The sequence below is a fragment of the Rhipicephalus microplus genome, chromosome X (assembly GCF_043290135.1).
Source record: "Rhipicephalus microplus isolate Deutch F79 chromosome X, USDA_Rmic, whole genome shotgun sequence".
NCBI classification, from domain to species: domain Eukaryota; kingdom Metazoa; phylum Arthropoda; class Arachnida; order Ixodida; family Ixodidae; genus Rhipicephalus; species Rhipicephalus microplus.
In genome coordinates, this window is record NC_134710.1 from 195,088,368 (window position 1) to 195,104,394 (window position 16,027).

General features: G+C 46.8%; 1 protein-coding gene across 2 annotated transcripts in view; it reads right to left on the bottom strand.

Annotated features, from left to right (window-relative positions):
* The window catches only part of LOC119175577 (uncharacterized), a 44,238-nt gene extending 30,429 nt beyond the window's left edge, over positions 1-13,809 (bottom strand). The window contains exon 1 of one of the 2 annotated variants that reach the window (XM_075878440.1): positions 13,167-13,809. The gene's annotated coding sequence lies outside the window, so the exon portion shown is untranslated. The remainder of the gene's footprint in view (positions 1-13,166) is intronic. The other variant, XM_075878439.1, reaches the window with a different exon arrangement.
* Positions 13,810-16,027: the final 2,218 nt, after the last annotated feature.

Below are 16,027 nucleotides of genomic sequence, written 5' to 3' on the forward strand. Positions count from 1 at the left end.
GTGGCTAATATCCTTGTTAATGAAGGCACCAGTATGCAACTGTAAACAATTGGTTATGTACGAATAAAACCTATGCGGCAGTCTAAACTATGTTGGTGCGTGCATTTGTACATATCTTTAGCGCCACTGCGCAACGTTTCACTCAATAAAAAAATTACAACACAGTCACCGTCCATCCGCATGCTTCGCATAACATCTATTCCGGACTTTTTTATGATTACATTTGTAAGGCGATAAGTACTCACCTAATTGTCAAAATAATTTAGATGAGGCGTATGCGTATTCGAATGACCTCTAACTGCTCTGTTTTCAGTAATGTACTTACTGCGTGATTGTTTTTATTTTTTCCTGGCTTGGAGAGAAATCCCTCGAAACGTGGAGTAATCCCTTCCACACGATTGTGGGCCACTGTTAATATCCATACCTTGTGGCCGACTGCTCTGATTGATATCGCCGCCGCAGAACTGCTCTTTACTCCGTAAAACTTCCAGGACACTTTGTAAATTGCAAAGCTTGTTCGGCGAACGCCTGTACCCAATTTAGAAGGAGCCGGTCAGAATGGAACGCGATGCTGGGCACAGCGATGCTGCGCAAGCAGAGCGCGAGTGTAGAACGTTGAGACCGCGGCGTCCGTTGGCGCGTCCCGCCGGCGACCTGGCACCATGCCCGGGCACTATAACGGACGAACCTGAGCATGAGGCATTAAACGCTTTCGCCTTAATAGGGAGTTTTAGAATACCGTTTGCAAGCGCTGCGGGCGTTGCGGGCGCCATAAGAGTTTTAGAATAGCGTTTACCCTGCTGCGATCCGCAACGCACGATCGCAGCGACACCGTAGCTTCGAAACCAGCGCTTGCGGGCCACATGCGGGCCGCCATCACGGCACGCAATTTCGGATTTTTTGCGTGCGGTCCGCGAACGCGAACGCCGACACGCGTTATACGACGCACGCGAAATGGCAGCGACCGCACCACAAGGGCTCGCGGTGCGCTATTCTAAAACTCCCTAGTATCAATGCCATGAGTTTCTTCAGCCGGGGAGTGGCAGCTAGGACGGTCCATACTTTCCTTCTTTCTGCCTATTTTTCATGACCCCAGCTATCTCACAGTGAGCCTTATGAGGGAGCAGCTTCCTGACGCGCACTCCTCTCCAGTCACGTGTCATTTTTTTTTTCTTAATTTCGCGGGTTTTCTTCACTACCCGCAAAACAATCTCATTCAAATATGCCAACTATGATTGACATTTTGAGAATTAGCTGAGTATTTCTGAAGTTACAAATATAATTATTAGTAATAATGAAACCACATCAACAACAAATTAGCAGAGGCTACCCCAGCATGCTGGAAACAATATGCACAAAGTTTAGTTTGCGTAACACTGCTCCTCTTTGTCTTCTTTTTTCAACGTTTCTGCGTGATATATCGGAAATTGTGTATATAAGCCACCGCACACGACCCCGTTTTTACTGCTGCGTAACACCTGGCGCAGCATGTTCTTCCACTTCATCCTGTCAATCAAAGAAAAAAGTTGTTGGCACATTCGGATAGTCGAATTGATCGAGCACTCCGGACACACTCGCATAATTGTTCGCTCGGAGCGTCGTGGTTCACACCCCGGAGCACTCTGCGCAGGTCGCGGGATCAAATCCCGGCGGCGGTGGCTGCATTTCCGATGGAGGCGGAAATGTTGTAGGCCCGTGTGCTCAGATTTGGGTGCACGTTAAAGAACCCCAGGTGGTAGAAATTTCCGGAGCCCTCCACTACAGCGTCTCTCATAATCATGTAGTTGTTTTGGGACGTTAAACCCCACAAATCAAACAATCAATCAATCGTTGCTTAGGCGATGTTTCAAAGAAGATCCAAGAGGGTTCAAAAAATGCCCCCCCCCCCCACCGGAAGAGAATCGTGGAGAAATGTGCGAATGCATTGCGTAGCGTCCATAACGGTGTTTCGCACATGAGAACCCGGCGTTAGAAGAACAATATTTTCTTCTTTTTTTTTTTCTCACACCGTGCAGCCAATAGTGTCGTTCGCCGCACGTGGCGTTTTTCTGTCGCGAGAAATGTGATATGCGTTTCCAGCTGCAGTAGCTAGCGTGCACGGTTAAAAATTTATGTGAAGTGTACAAAACAAACAGCGTTCTCGGCTCGGCGTTTCGCAGTGGCGTCTCGAGCACACAATTACTCCTGTTCTTGAGAGGCGCCCAGCCAGCGAACAGTCGAGAGTGCGGCGCAAGCAGACGGGAAAGTGGGGCGCAGGGAGGAGAGATAGAGAACGGCGAGAAAAGGAGCGGCGACGCATGCACCTACCATCTCCAACACTCCATCGCACCACAACCTCCGGTTCATAGGCGCGAGGATTAGCGCGCGCCCGCAGCTGTTGCTATGAGAGAGGAGTAATAGCGGAAAGTGAGAGCGGCGCCGCGGACAGCGCCGCATGCCTGACATAGCCCGACTAAGAAATGCATTCGCATTTTTAACCGCCCGGCCCGCGCGGAACACGCAGCACCAATCACAGCAAAAGTAGGAAGAGTGACCTATGTAGAGTCTTCTTTAAACACTCTGTAGGTAACTGCTACAAGCACGGTACCCACTATACCATAAGTCATAATTTTTGTGTAGTAGGGTGACATTCAATTGCTATGCCATTCTCCATTCTTCGGAGAAGCATGGTACCCGCTACACACTTGCAAAAAATTTTCTACTTATTTTTTTAGATGCTGCGGCTGACGACGAAGAAGAATTATGCCTGAGCCTTTTGTAATGGGTGGGTGCACTCAACTACTCACTCCTTACGCAATTTGCTTTATGTGACGCCAGGTTGTTCCTTGCTGTTTTTTACACTTTTTCAATGTGGTTGAAAACGCTGCCGATTCGTAGTAGACGATCCCGACAACACGCGAGCCAAATATTATAGCGCAGCACGCCGCCTGGAACTCACAATAAATTATCCCAGCCAGCTAAAAACTGTTTTCTCTTCTCTCGACAAATGACGGAAGACGTTCAAAAATCACTCGTAGAAAGCCCGTCTATCAGCCATTGGCTGATTGGAACATGGCGCGCTCGGTCGTTACAGAGATAACCGCGGGAAGCCGCAAGTTGTCCACGTGTGCATGAGTGATTACACTGAAAAATCCCCGTATTCGAAGGGGAAAAAAAGTTCTCGAGGTCACGAGGGACGCGTAATATATATTCGTTGCCCATAATATCCCCCCCCCCTGCTTAGCTTCCAGCGCTTTCGTCGGGACGAGAAAAGAGAGAATTCGATTGCAGCGTGCGACAAATCTTCGTAACTCCACTCGTACTGGACGAATTCCTCAAATTTCAGCGGCGTTGAATTCGTGAGGGAATAAGCTCTTTCAGTGAATCTATTTCATGGTTACTTGAAAAAGTGCTTCAGGGCCCCTTGAAAGCAATTACTTTCCTGACATGAATCCTGGCTATATATGGTCATCATGTTTGTTGTGTATTCTATTATATTCATCTTGTCCCCTTGTGTGTAACGTCCAACTGAATAAAAAACAAAAAACGGCGTGGCTAGGTGGTAGAATGCTGGACTGGTATGCACGAGACCCGGGTTTGAATCTCGTAGTATTCTTGGTGTTTGTCTAAGCTTTTTTTTTTTTTCGCGCGATAGTGCTTATGAACACCGATGCCGGCAGCGGCGGGCAACTACGGCGCCAAAAACAACCCTTGTTGTTATTTCACAACCACTTTCGCTGTAAAATTTAAACTTTGAATTCGATTGAACATTGTACTTTTTGGGTTAGCACGCAAACAAAATTTGTTTATTTGCTCATTGAAATAGCCGGGAGCAAAAATTCTTCGAGTTTTTTCCTCAGTATGGATGTGCCATTTACATCAAGCACACTCGCCAAATTCAGAATGATGTAGCATAGGAAATATCATGGCTACAAAAATGCGTTTACATTTCTTTTCCTCTTTAATGTAAAACTAGTACGTACAAAAAAATGCTAGCATTTGTTTTAGCCAAAACCACAATATTCTGTATTGAGAATTCAATTTATGCATTCTTTTCAAGCTTTTTGGACAGTGCGAACTTAAAAAAAAAACCTAGGACAAAATTTGGAAACATGAGAAGCTTGAGTTGTTTGACAGTGGTGCATGCGTGGGCACTTCTGACCGATTATTAGTAACGAACGTTGCCTTTAAGATAACTAATTTGGTTGGAGAAAGCGTCAGTGCTCATCTTAGCTTTCAGCACCTTAATTGCGACATTCGCCGCATGTATAAGATAAACAGAGGCCCCTTGTGATGTTCCACAAAAAGAAGTGAGCAATATCGACGTCGCAGAACATTCACGGGGCGCACGCGAAACCACGACAGGCGCCCAACGGGAGCTATTTATTAGGGCGGTGCGAATAGTGAATTTCAGAACCGAATCAAATGCTATTTTAATAGTACATCAATAATTTCTATAGAAGACCAGGATTGGTAAGGTGACCATTTTCAGAACAGCCCGAGAATTCCACCACATTTTTATTGAAACGAATAATTAGAGCATTTTACAAAGGAGTATTGTGATTACATTTGACCAACAAAAAACGTTCCACAATCACTGTAATGGCTACTGGCAACGCTGACTGAACCTTCCATGTTTCAATGCACATATACCCAATAAAGCGGACGTGGCGTTGACCACCCCCGTAGATAAGTGCTAGAGCATCAGAGGAGTTATTCGAAGGTTCAATTCCTGCCACCTGCAAGTTGTCTTTTCGTCCACTTGGCTTTCTTCCTGTTTACATTAGAATCACTTCTAATAAGCATTCCTTGGTATCATTATCTGTTAGTTCTCATTAAAATAATGCTACAATTGTAGCAGCAAGCACAGCCTTCGAAATATTTCTTGACACTTTGTCAACAGCTTTTCAATGAAACTAATAGTTTAATATTGAGACATGTTCACGAGTTAATAGCATGAATTTTGCAGTAAGGAGTTGATTGCTGACAGTGTTGCTTTGGCGACATTGAAGTTTTTAAGCGAAACGCGAGCATCCTGTGATAAATATACCGTCGATAGTGCCGGAGTACACGGGCTGCATGCATCTGGGTAATCCGATTATTAAAACATGAAAAGGAACCCCTGCATGTTCAATATCTCGTTCCGTACAGCATTTTCCGACATTCTTGGTTGTTCGAAAATATTCGATATTTTGAATAGGCGTTATTCAATTCGACAACCGAATCAAATAGCACGTTATTCGATTCGTTATTCGAAATTTTGGAATATTCGCACACCCCAACTTTTATTGTTACTCGCCCCTCTCGCTCTGTTGTCAGGCTGTTCTCGGGGTGGTTTTGGCTGCTTACGATTTTAGCAGCTTCGTCGGCAAGCTTCTATAGCTCGCGACTCGCTCGCTGGATTTCATGCCGACCGGTTGTGCCCCAGCGATCTCCGACGACAGCACATGCAGCTCTGGCTGAACGGCTCGCCCTCCGTCATCCCTTGACGCCGTGAAACTCTCGCTTATTGGTGCCCCGTCCTTGGGCTTCTGCGACTGTGTCCATCTTTCCTATCTTTCCCTTACTTCTGTATGTGGGTCTCTTTGTTCCTGCCCCTATCTCTATCTCTATTGCTTTTATTCCTCCCTCTCTATTTTAATCCCTCCTTACCCCCATCCCTCGTGAGCTACTGTTGAGGGGCCGCACTATGATGCAGCCAGTTACGGGGCTCACTTTTATCTTCTTTTCTCTCTTCTAAAAATCACTTATTATATTGTCCAGCGGCGGCTGCCGGCGTGTACACCAGTATTTCCAGTGTACCCATCTCCGGTAGCCACCATATATCCCAGGTGGCGGGATAGAATCCGGGCTGCGGTGGTTGCATTTCTGATGGAGGCGGAAATGTTGTAGGCCCGTGTGCTCAGATTTGGGTGCACGTTAAAGAACCCCAGGTGGTCTAAATTTCCGGAGCCCTCCACTACGGCGTCTCTCATAATCATATAGTGGTTTTGGGACGTTAAACCCCACATATCAATCAATATATGCTACCTTTACCTGAAGGTAGCATATCGGGCGCGAGGACATACCGTGGCACCACCATGCGTACGCATTTCTGTGACGTCACGTACGTGGTTGGATTGCTCCACCAGCACTCTCGCGCAGCCCACAGCCGCTTTCACGTCTCCTTTTAAAGATTGTCTTTCTTGGGGACCTTCGAAAGTAAAATTTTGGTCTGTCCTGTCTGTCTGTCTGTCTGTCTGTCTGTCTGTCTGTCTGTCTGTCTGTCTGTCTGTCTGTCTGTCTGTCTGTCTGTCTGTCTGTCTGTCTGTACATTTCTCTGTTTGTCCACCCTTAACGATGCTCCAAACGGCACCAAACGATACCGCAAACGGTGGACACCATCCGCAGCGCCCACCAATTTCGCTCCAGATTCAGCGTTAACACTTGTGCGATTGTCAATTAAAAAGCAATTTTTGCGCATATCTGAGGCACCATAACAACACGTGGATGTTTTGTGTGCGTGCCTTTACACTAGAGAAGGCACACACAAGTAATTCTAAGGACCGTAGCGTTTATAACCCTGCGCTGACAAGGCCACGCTTGCACGAAAAAGTAAGCGTTTTCAACGCTTTGCTAAGACGACACAGTGGTGGCACTTACCCGTCGCCTTGCGTTCTACACCTTATCGCCTCCGAGACGGGCACGCTCACCGCCTCTGCCAGATAGCGCTCATGTCTCACGTTTGACGTGACTTGATGCGCTCGTTCGCCTCCGCTTCACGCTCGAGGCACTTTAGCGCAGCGCCTCCAAAATACCATTCACCAAGTTTCTTGCGCAGAAAATCAAATAAACGTTTTGATCACTCTCTCCAGACGCAAGCCTATCATGCTTTGACGACATTTGCAGTGTAACATGCAGATACGAGGCCAATTTTTTTTAATTCTTATTCTTGTGCTTAACTAAACAAAATGATAAGATACTACTGCAGCTTCTTCACTGACTGTGCGAAGTGCTAAATAACTGCTCCGGAAGTCTTACTCTTCTAATAATGCCTGATTGCCAGCATCGTCTGCTATGGCCACATATATGAAACCACGGGCGCTGAGCGCGCTGCTTTGGTAAAAAGTAACGACTCATTCCGAGTCGAATTGAAGCATCAAATGGGTATTAACGCGTGCTTGCGCCAAAGAGACTTAATTTTGCTGGGAAAAAAAACGCGCGCAACCACGCTACTTCATTCATTGTAGATTTGCACCTAAAGACGGGTCGCGGTCAACACGACAAGCATGAATTTGCATTTTCGTTTAGCACACATAGCCTCACGAAGCACAGCGCAAGTGGATTCCCCGCTTTGTGGGAAGCAAGGAAGCTGAAGGACTACAGCAAGGTGGTGAGTACTGCCATAGAAACTACGCGGAACAGTATGCTATCTTGCCTGCTGAGGAGTATGACCAAGACATAAACCAAAAAAGGTCGCACAGGGAGGCTGTAGGATTATAAGGGAAACCAACTTTGATGACAATATAGACAATCTCCTCAATAAGGGTCCGAAATATGGTATTGAGCCACAGGTTGCAGCACAGGAGCTTCTTGCGTGGAATCGGCAAATCGTCAGGAAAGCGCCTCATGAACAGCGCGAACGTTGCCTGCTGGAAGGTGTTGACGATCTACGCAAGGCTGTGATACTGGGCGACAAGTGCATGTGTTGCAGCGTGTAGTGTCATGTTTTAGAGACAATGAACTCTGTCTAATGCAATCTCATAAGGAAGGTGGGTTTGTGGCTTTGTCTAGGCACTCCTTTAATGAAAGGGCAAGACAAGCAATTAAAAAGAACTTCAAGCCTGTAGAAGTGAGCCTATTTAAAGCTAAGAGAACTGTGGTCTCTTTGTGTGAAGAAACTGTATGCGAAACATTGGCTAAACAGATAAGCAGGTGCAAAAAAGATTCTCTTGCTGCTTGGGTTGCGTGAGGCTCGCAATGGCGTGAGACACGGCTCCGCGTCAGCTCCGTGAAATGACCACTTCTTCACGCGGAAAGGACAACAGCCAGCTGATAAAGTGCTGTGTGTGGTTGCGGACGTGCTCAGTATCCTGTGGCTACCATTCTGAGAACTGTAAGTAGATTTTAAAGTATTGTATTGCGCCTTCGGTGTTCGGCTACGTTGTGCGTCTCGCCAACTCCACCGTTGGGCCTAGCGCCGAGGCGGTCGGATCGGCGTTCGAGGCTCCAGGCGTCGTCTTGTAGAGCGTCTGCGGAGGCACTATGACGATGGAAGTGACTGTTAATGGTAGAGATGCCGATCAAGAAGAATTGGAAAGCTCGGACTGGGTGACGAAAGTGTCGAAACGTGTGGCGGAGCTCCAGGAGAGTCAACAACGGGAACGCGATGGCGCCACCAGGGCGGCGTCTACCAGCAGTGGATGCGGAAAAGAAGGCAGGACGATGCCGGCCGGCTTCAATGGCGACAAGCATAGTGTAAGCGGGAAACCCTCATATAAAGCGGCGGGAAAAAAACTCGCGGAGCGGTCAGTAGCGTCGCATCTACCGCGTCTTCCGAACGCGGATCACAAAGTTAATCAGGCCCAAAGAAGGACTGACGCTCACCAGACGCTCGGCACCTGTGATTGGTGGAGCAGTAAGGATGGCAGCAGGCATTCCATGGCAGAAAGGTCGGGAGGAAGACAGGATCGTTGTCAACGACAAGCAAGGAACATTGATATACAGCACGCCCAGGGGGGATGATGCCAAGAAAATGTTGGACCTGAAAGTCATAAAGCTCGACGGCAAGGAGTACGAGGGGAAGGCATACATGGCTGCGCCTGAAAGCTGTGGCAAAGGAGTGGTACGTGGACTTGATATCAGACTCTCTGAGAGAGAATTGGAACTGGCTTTCTCACACGAAGAGAATCGTCCTATTCTTGGTGTGCGAAGGATGGGCAACTCCACTTCGGTAATCATCACCTTTGTTGACGACTACGTGCCGAGATGGATGATCTGCTTTGGGACGCCGATGAAATGCTTTCTCTACAAGAAGAGATATGAAGTGTTTTACAAGTGTGGTGAGCTGGGACATCGATCCGACGTACGTGACAGCCCACAAGAAAAATGCAGAGGTTGTGGGGTGGCCTCCCCACCCAAGGACCATGAATGTACGCCGAGGTGCCGTCTGTGTGGCAAGGAGCACGTGACCGGAGACAAAAGGTGCAAAGAACTTTTTCAGACACCTTATATAGTGAAGAAGCGACAGTGGGAAATGAAGCTTGAAGAAGCGCGGGAGCAAGAAGAACGACGCAAGGCCGAAGAGGGCACGCAGCGGCACAGCAGGACAGACGGGGTTCAAGATCGTTCGAGGCGCAAATCTAAGCATCGAACTAGATCGAGAGGGCGCTCGGAATCCTTCCCCTGATATCCACCGCTGGAGAAGCCGGGAGTTTCTCACAAGGCATCCCATGATGGTGGTGATTGCGCCCAGGAGAAGTCAAAATCCACAGGACCACAGGTGGGTTGGGTAACTAAGGTCTCCCAGGATGCTAATACAGAGATGATTAATGCTCTTAAAGAGCAAAACAGGATATTACAGGAGCAAAATGCGGAATTACGCAAACAGCTTGATGAGATTAAGGCTCATCTAACCAGTAAACCAGGGAAGGCGCTGAAAACACCCCAGGTAGCAAACCAACCGCCTTCAAAGAAGAAGAGGGCTAAAGAAACCGAAATTGAAGAAAATCACGGAGCGAGAATTGAAGCGCTTGAGGTCGAAACAAAGTCATTACAAGGTATGCTACAAGCTGTACTAGAACAGATGAAACAAGTAGGCAACGCTATTGAGCAAATTAAGGCTGAATTTGCTAGCAGGGACCGACAGATAGAATGGCTATGCCAAGCGCTCAAGCTAAACCATGATGGCTCTGCACCCTTACAGTAATACAATTTGGCAGTGGAACTGTAGGGTTTTCTCACGCAAACGTGCGGTTTTACAATCTTTTCTTACCGACGCCCATCGACCGGAGGTTATTGCGATCCAGGAGTGTGGGGAAAATGCAAAATTAGCAGGTTACAAATCTTTTGCCGGGTCGGGTAATGATACCCAAGTTACGACCTTCGTAAAGAGAAACATTACGACAATGCAGCACGAGACGGGGAGCTCGCAAATCGATCATGTTTTAGTTGAACTCGTGCCTCGCAAGCGCAAAGACAAGAGTCTTTTTATCCTGAATGTGTATAGTTCCCCCAGGCAGCGCAAAATCAACTTTGGTGATCCTTTCACGAAAACAAAGGTTATTTCAGCTAACGGTCTACTATTGATTTTGGGCGACTTTAATGCGCATCATACGGCATGGGGTTATAAATTCACCCAGGTTAAGGGCAGAAATTTGTGGAACGAAATTCAACAACATGAGCTCATACTTATAACAGACCCAATGCAGCCAACGAAGAAAGGAAATAGCGTATCTCAAGACACGACGCCAGATCTTACCCTGGTCAGCAGTGCCACCGCCGCCACGTGATGCAATACCGGCGAAGACCTAGGTAGTGATCATAGAATTTTAGAGATTATCGTTGCCAACGGCCCGCTGGTGGTCAATAAGAGAAAAGTTAAAACTACAGGTTGGGTGACCTTTTGAAATATCAGGTCAGAACAGGACCCATAAATGATATTAACGATTGGAGTAAAGGGGTGATCCAGTCGGTTCAGCACGCTACCGAAGAGATTGACGCTGGCGATGAGGAAGTTGTTGATAGACATCTTGTAAGCATGTGGAAGAAAAAGAAAAACCTAGAGCGAAAAATCAGTCAGAAAAGAGGAGACAGGAATCTCCGAAACGAAGTTGCTGCACTGAATAGAGAGATCGAAGATTATGCATTGGAACTTACCAAGCAAAAGTGGGGTAGTATCGGTGATCAGATGGATAGAGATATTGGCAGTGCTAAAACATGGCAGCTACTACGGCATCTATTAGACCCAGAGAAAACCAAGTCGGAGGCCCGACAGCAACTTCAAAAGCTTGTATATGAATACGAAGGTCAGACGACGGAATTATTAACGAAGGTTAGGGATCGATACCTCTGCTGCGCAGAATCTCAAAAGCTCCCTGGCTACGCTGGTTCAGAAAACCCGGAGCTAGACAGCCCCACCACGGTTGGAGAAGTCAGGGCTGAAATTAACCGACTTAAAACTGAAACGGCTGCCGGTCCGGACAAAATCAACAACAGAACGCTCAGGAATCTTGACGACGGCTCCATTCGTCAACTTGCAGCTTATATGCAAGAATGCTGGGACAAGGGAGAAATACCGCAAGCTTGGAAAACGGCCAATGTAGTCTTCATTCCTAAGCCAGGGAAAAAGCTCAGTCTTGAACATCTCAGACCCATTTCCATCACATCTTGCGTAGGAAAATTGATGGAGCACGACATCCAAACAAGACTGACTAGGTTCATGGAAGATAAAAACCTGTACCCTGATACTATGATAGGCTTCAGATCCCACCTATCGACGTGCGATATCATGCTACAGCTAAAGGAGAAGATAATAGACAAAAAGACTGTTGACACCAAAGTAATTGTGCGTCTGGACGTCTCCAAGGCGTTTGACAATGTCAAACATGAAGCCTTACTTAAGAACCTTAGTGCGCTAAACGTAGGCGTCAAGACATACAACTACGTGAGGGGCTTTCTCTCAAATCGTACAGCCACTATCAACATGGGAGGGCAGTCGCTCGAAAACATTAAATTGGGGAATAAAGGGACGCCACAAGGGTCTGTACTCTCTCCGACTCTTTTTAATATAGCGATGATTGGACAACCTGAGAAGTTGGAAGGAATCGAAAATCTGCATCACACAATATACGCAGACGATGTGACGCTGTGGATAAACAGGGGTAGTGACGGACATATTGAAAACGCACTTCAGGCGGCTATAAATACCATCGAACAATATCTCGAACCACTAGGGTTAAAATGCTCGGCAGAAAAATCAGACTCTTTTTCTACCATCGCAAAAAAGGAAAACAAACAATCCCCTCGGAAGGGGTTGTGACATCGCTTTGCGAGTGAATGGTAGTGCTATTACAACCGTAGACAGTATTAGAATTCTAGGGATGCGTATACAAGCAAATAGAAAAAAACACTGAAACTATCCGGAGACTCGAAGCTAGTGCGAACCAGACGTGCCGCCTGCTTAAGCGCATTTTTAACAAGAATGCGGGGATGAAGGAAGCCAATCTTTTAAGATTAGTTCAAGCTTTCGCGATAAGCCGTGTACTAAACGTTGCCCCTTATCTTAAATTAAGTAGAGCAGAAAAAGATAAAATTGAAGCCATTATAAGGAAAGGCATCAAGACTGCGCTAGGGCTTCCCCCGAACACTCTACGGTTAAACTTCTTGGGCAGGGTGTCTCCAACACTTTAGATGAACTAATAGAAGCCGCCATGATGTCACAGCACCAAAGACTTCTGAGAAGTAGAACCGGGAGGAAAATCATGGAGCACTTGGGGTTCGAGCCCACGGAGTGTTCCAGGCAGACCGCTAGCATACCTAAATCAACAAGGGCAAGACTGAAAATTATACCGCTGCCGAAAAACATGCATCCGGCGTTTCATGAAGGCAGACGCAAAGCTAGAGCTGTAGCCCTGCTGGTGAAACTTGAAGGTCGATCTGGCGTGCTTTACACGGACGCTGCAGAATACGAAAGAAAGGGAGCACACACAGCGGTAGTGGTTCGCGAGAATGGGGACCTGGTCTCGTGCGGCACCTCTAAGAACACAACCACCACAGAGGCAGAAGAACTTGCGATTGCTTTGGCAATAGCTCAAAAAGGCACACGAGTGATTGTTAGCGACTCTAAGTCAGCCATTAAAAACTACGATATGGGCAGGATCTCTGCTACAGCCGACAAAGTTCTAACACAAGGACCAGTACCCGCAGGGCTAATCTCACTAGTATGGTCCCCGGCCCATCAAGGTCTGAAGGGGAATGAGAAGGCGCACGCGATCGCCCGAGGGCTCACTTTCCGGTCCATCGACGCTGACCCGCCGCCTTCGCGCGAGCAGCCCCTCTCCACAAGAGCCGAACTACGAACGTTTCAGGAAATCACCGCACACTATAAACTCCACTGTAAGATTTATCCAGAGGCAGCTAAACAGCTGAGCAAAAAGGAGGAAATTATGTGGCGAAAATCGCAAACCGGGGTGTTTCCAAACCCTCACCTGTACAGTAAATGGCACCCGGAAGTGTTCAGCTCTAGATGTGCGCACTGCAACAGCACTGCGGGTTTAGTGCACATGGTATGGACCTGCCCATCCTACAACGATCCAAGTAGAAACGTAGAATCCTGGGAGGCCTTATTACACAGCCGTGACGCCGAAGAACAGCGTCAAGTCATCGGTCTCGCCCTGACCGCCGCCGAGTCCCAAGGGATTCCGGCCGATGGCTAGGGGGATGATTGGGGGCAGAGGCCGAAGCCTCCTCCCCCGTCATTATAGACGGGTGCAAAAAACGTTAGTTCTCTCTCTCTCTCTCTCTCTTGCTGCTTTGTTTAGTTCCAAGACGTATAGCCGACGTACCTTTCCACACTCTCATTTGTGAGCGTTGCACTTGGCAATATCAGGTTAGTGGTTTTTTGCTCGAAGCCCTCAAACTTCTTGAATTTCATGACCCTTTCTTGACGAAAAATTCCGATGAAGTATTTGAGTTTTTCTTTGGAAGCCATGAAAAGGCTACCTTTTTCTGTTGTTGTAATAATTGGCCTTTTTTACTCGGTTCCGCATCCGGAACTACTTCGAGCGGTTAAACAGTGTATCGAAGAAAGTGGCCAAGCCACCTTTGTGACTAAAACGGAGATGTCGTCTGCGAACTTTGTTACCTTCTTAAAAGCCCATATCTCAACCACACTTTCGTTCCTTTTGAACATGGCATGTTTTTACTGAGGAAGGGCATTTGCATGTGATTACGAGTTGCACCGATTTTATGCGACATCGTTTTATTGTCCCTTGACCATGCACTACACAGTGTTTATACTTCATCTCATCCGATTGTTTTTAAGGTGTTTAGATATGTTCCTGATTTTTTTATCTGTTATTGACAATAGATGCCAATTTCCTTGCCCTGTGATGGTTGAGGAAATTTTAGAAGTTTTTAAAGAAAACGCTCACGTTCACTAATGAATTTCCGAAAGATAGCTCTTTGCAGTTTTTGGACCTTAACCTGGCGATATTGGGCGATCATATATGCTGCGTGTACCTCCCACGAAGTAAGAAAGATTTGTTACTGTATGACTCAGCGCATTCAAAGACTGTGAAGCACGGAATCGCACTGCTTTGCTTGCATAGAGTTGGCTTTACGCCGATCATGTGAGCATGTTATGCAGGCTAGCTTTTTGATTCAGCTTCAGAGACTTTCCAAGGCGGCTATCCTCACTCTGTTGTTGGTTCAGTGATGGAGTCCCTGCTGCAGAAGTTCAAAGGCAGTGCTGCCAATGGAAATGCGAGCCCGAATGAGAGGGAGCGGGTTAAGCCAGAGATAGTCCCTAATGTACACCGTGCGAGTCATAACCTCAAGCATGTGGCCACCCATGCGGCATCCAGATCATTTTTTTTTTCAGCTCTTAACAAGCTGTGTCCGCGTATCACATGCGATGAGCAAAGGGAAGCAGCACACTTAACTTTTTAGGCGCTGCGCACAGGGGGTGGTATATGAGACACCCTTAAGCTGCGGCAAGTCCTACACGGGTCAAGGGGCGTTGCATCAATGACCGATTCAGGTATTATTGTATGAAACTCTATGGGGAGCATAGTTAAGACAAAAGTGATCATGCGCATCTTCCTGCGCACTGTAAAGCCTGCGGATGTGTGCCTCGCTTTAAGCAAACGGTGATTCTTAGTAGGAGTAGCAAACAAACAGCTAGAGAGCTCTTGGAAGCTTTTCGTATAAAAAAGAAAAGGCCCGATTGTATCAGTGATATATCTACAATGTTGTATTCTACAGAAATGAGGTTTTTCGATAGCTTATATTGCCTTGAACATGACGCTGTGCGACGTTTGTTGGCTGTGCACGCATGCATGGAACTGCATTATTTTTTTCCATGTGCGTTTCTTAGATTGTCATTAAACAGTTGGTAGTTTGCGCTGTTCTTTATTCTCTTCTGCTTTCCCCGTTTCAAGATATGTTTTTTGAGCCTCAGACATCTGCACCAAGTGCCCAACAACGCTTCCTTCGACGAACACATCATGCGCCGGCAGAGATGGCCTCGCCAAGGTGCAACCCCGAGCAAGCTCCAATAATTGATTGATTGATATGTGGGGTTTAACGTCCCAAAACCACCATATGATTATGAGAGACGCCGAAGTGGAGGGCTCTCAAAATTTCGACCACCAGGGGTTCTTTAACGTGCACCCAAACCCGAGCAAGCTCCTCTAACATCATTCACTTTGAGGATATGGCGGCGATTTTTTTTTTCCCGACGTTCAAAGCACTCACACCATTTCATTCTTGAGCGCGCGTGGGTCCCCCCGATTTGAAAACTGCGTGCTCAGCGAAGCTTTAGAATTGAGTGCACATAGAGCGCTTGTTTTTTTGCGATTTCAGGTGGCCGTTCTGAAGTGACGCTGAAAGTCGTCACAATGCACGTCGCTAGCATTAATTTTATGATACGTTAGAGCATTTACGATTTAATTTTGGCGTTGCCAGGCACAAGTTTACAAATTACGATAGTCACAAAAATTTGCTCTAAGGGGTCCTTTAATTTTCTCAATAATTGCGCTAAATACCTTTGATGAAGCAGAAATACTTATTTTCATGAATTATCACAGATTGAACCATATTTCAAAATTTAAATCCAGAAACAAAACACTGTTTTTTCTTCAAAATCTCGTCAGGTGCTTTTCACAAATACTAAAAAACGAATACTTAAAAAGGCGCAGCGTAATTTTGTCTGCAACGATTACTCCTACATGAGCGGCAAAAGTAAGAAATAGATTCAAGAGAACAAAAGGAGGGCAACGTATATGGGGCTTTGACTATATTTGAAGGGAGCCTCGCTCACCGAGCTGCAAAAACACATTTGTGCACC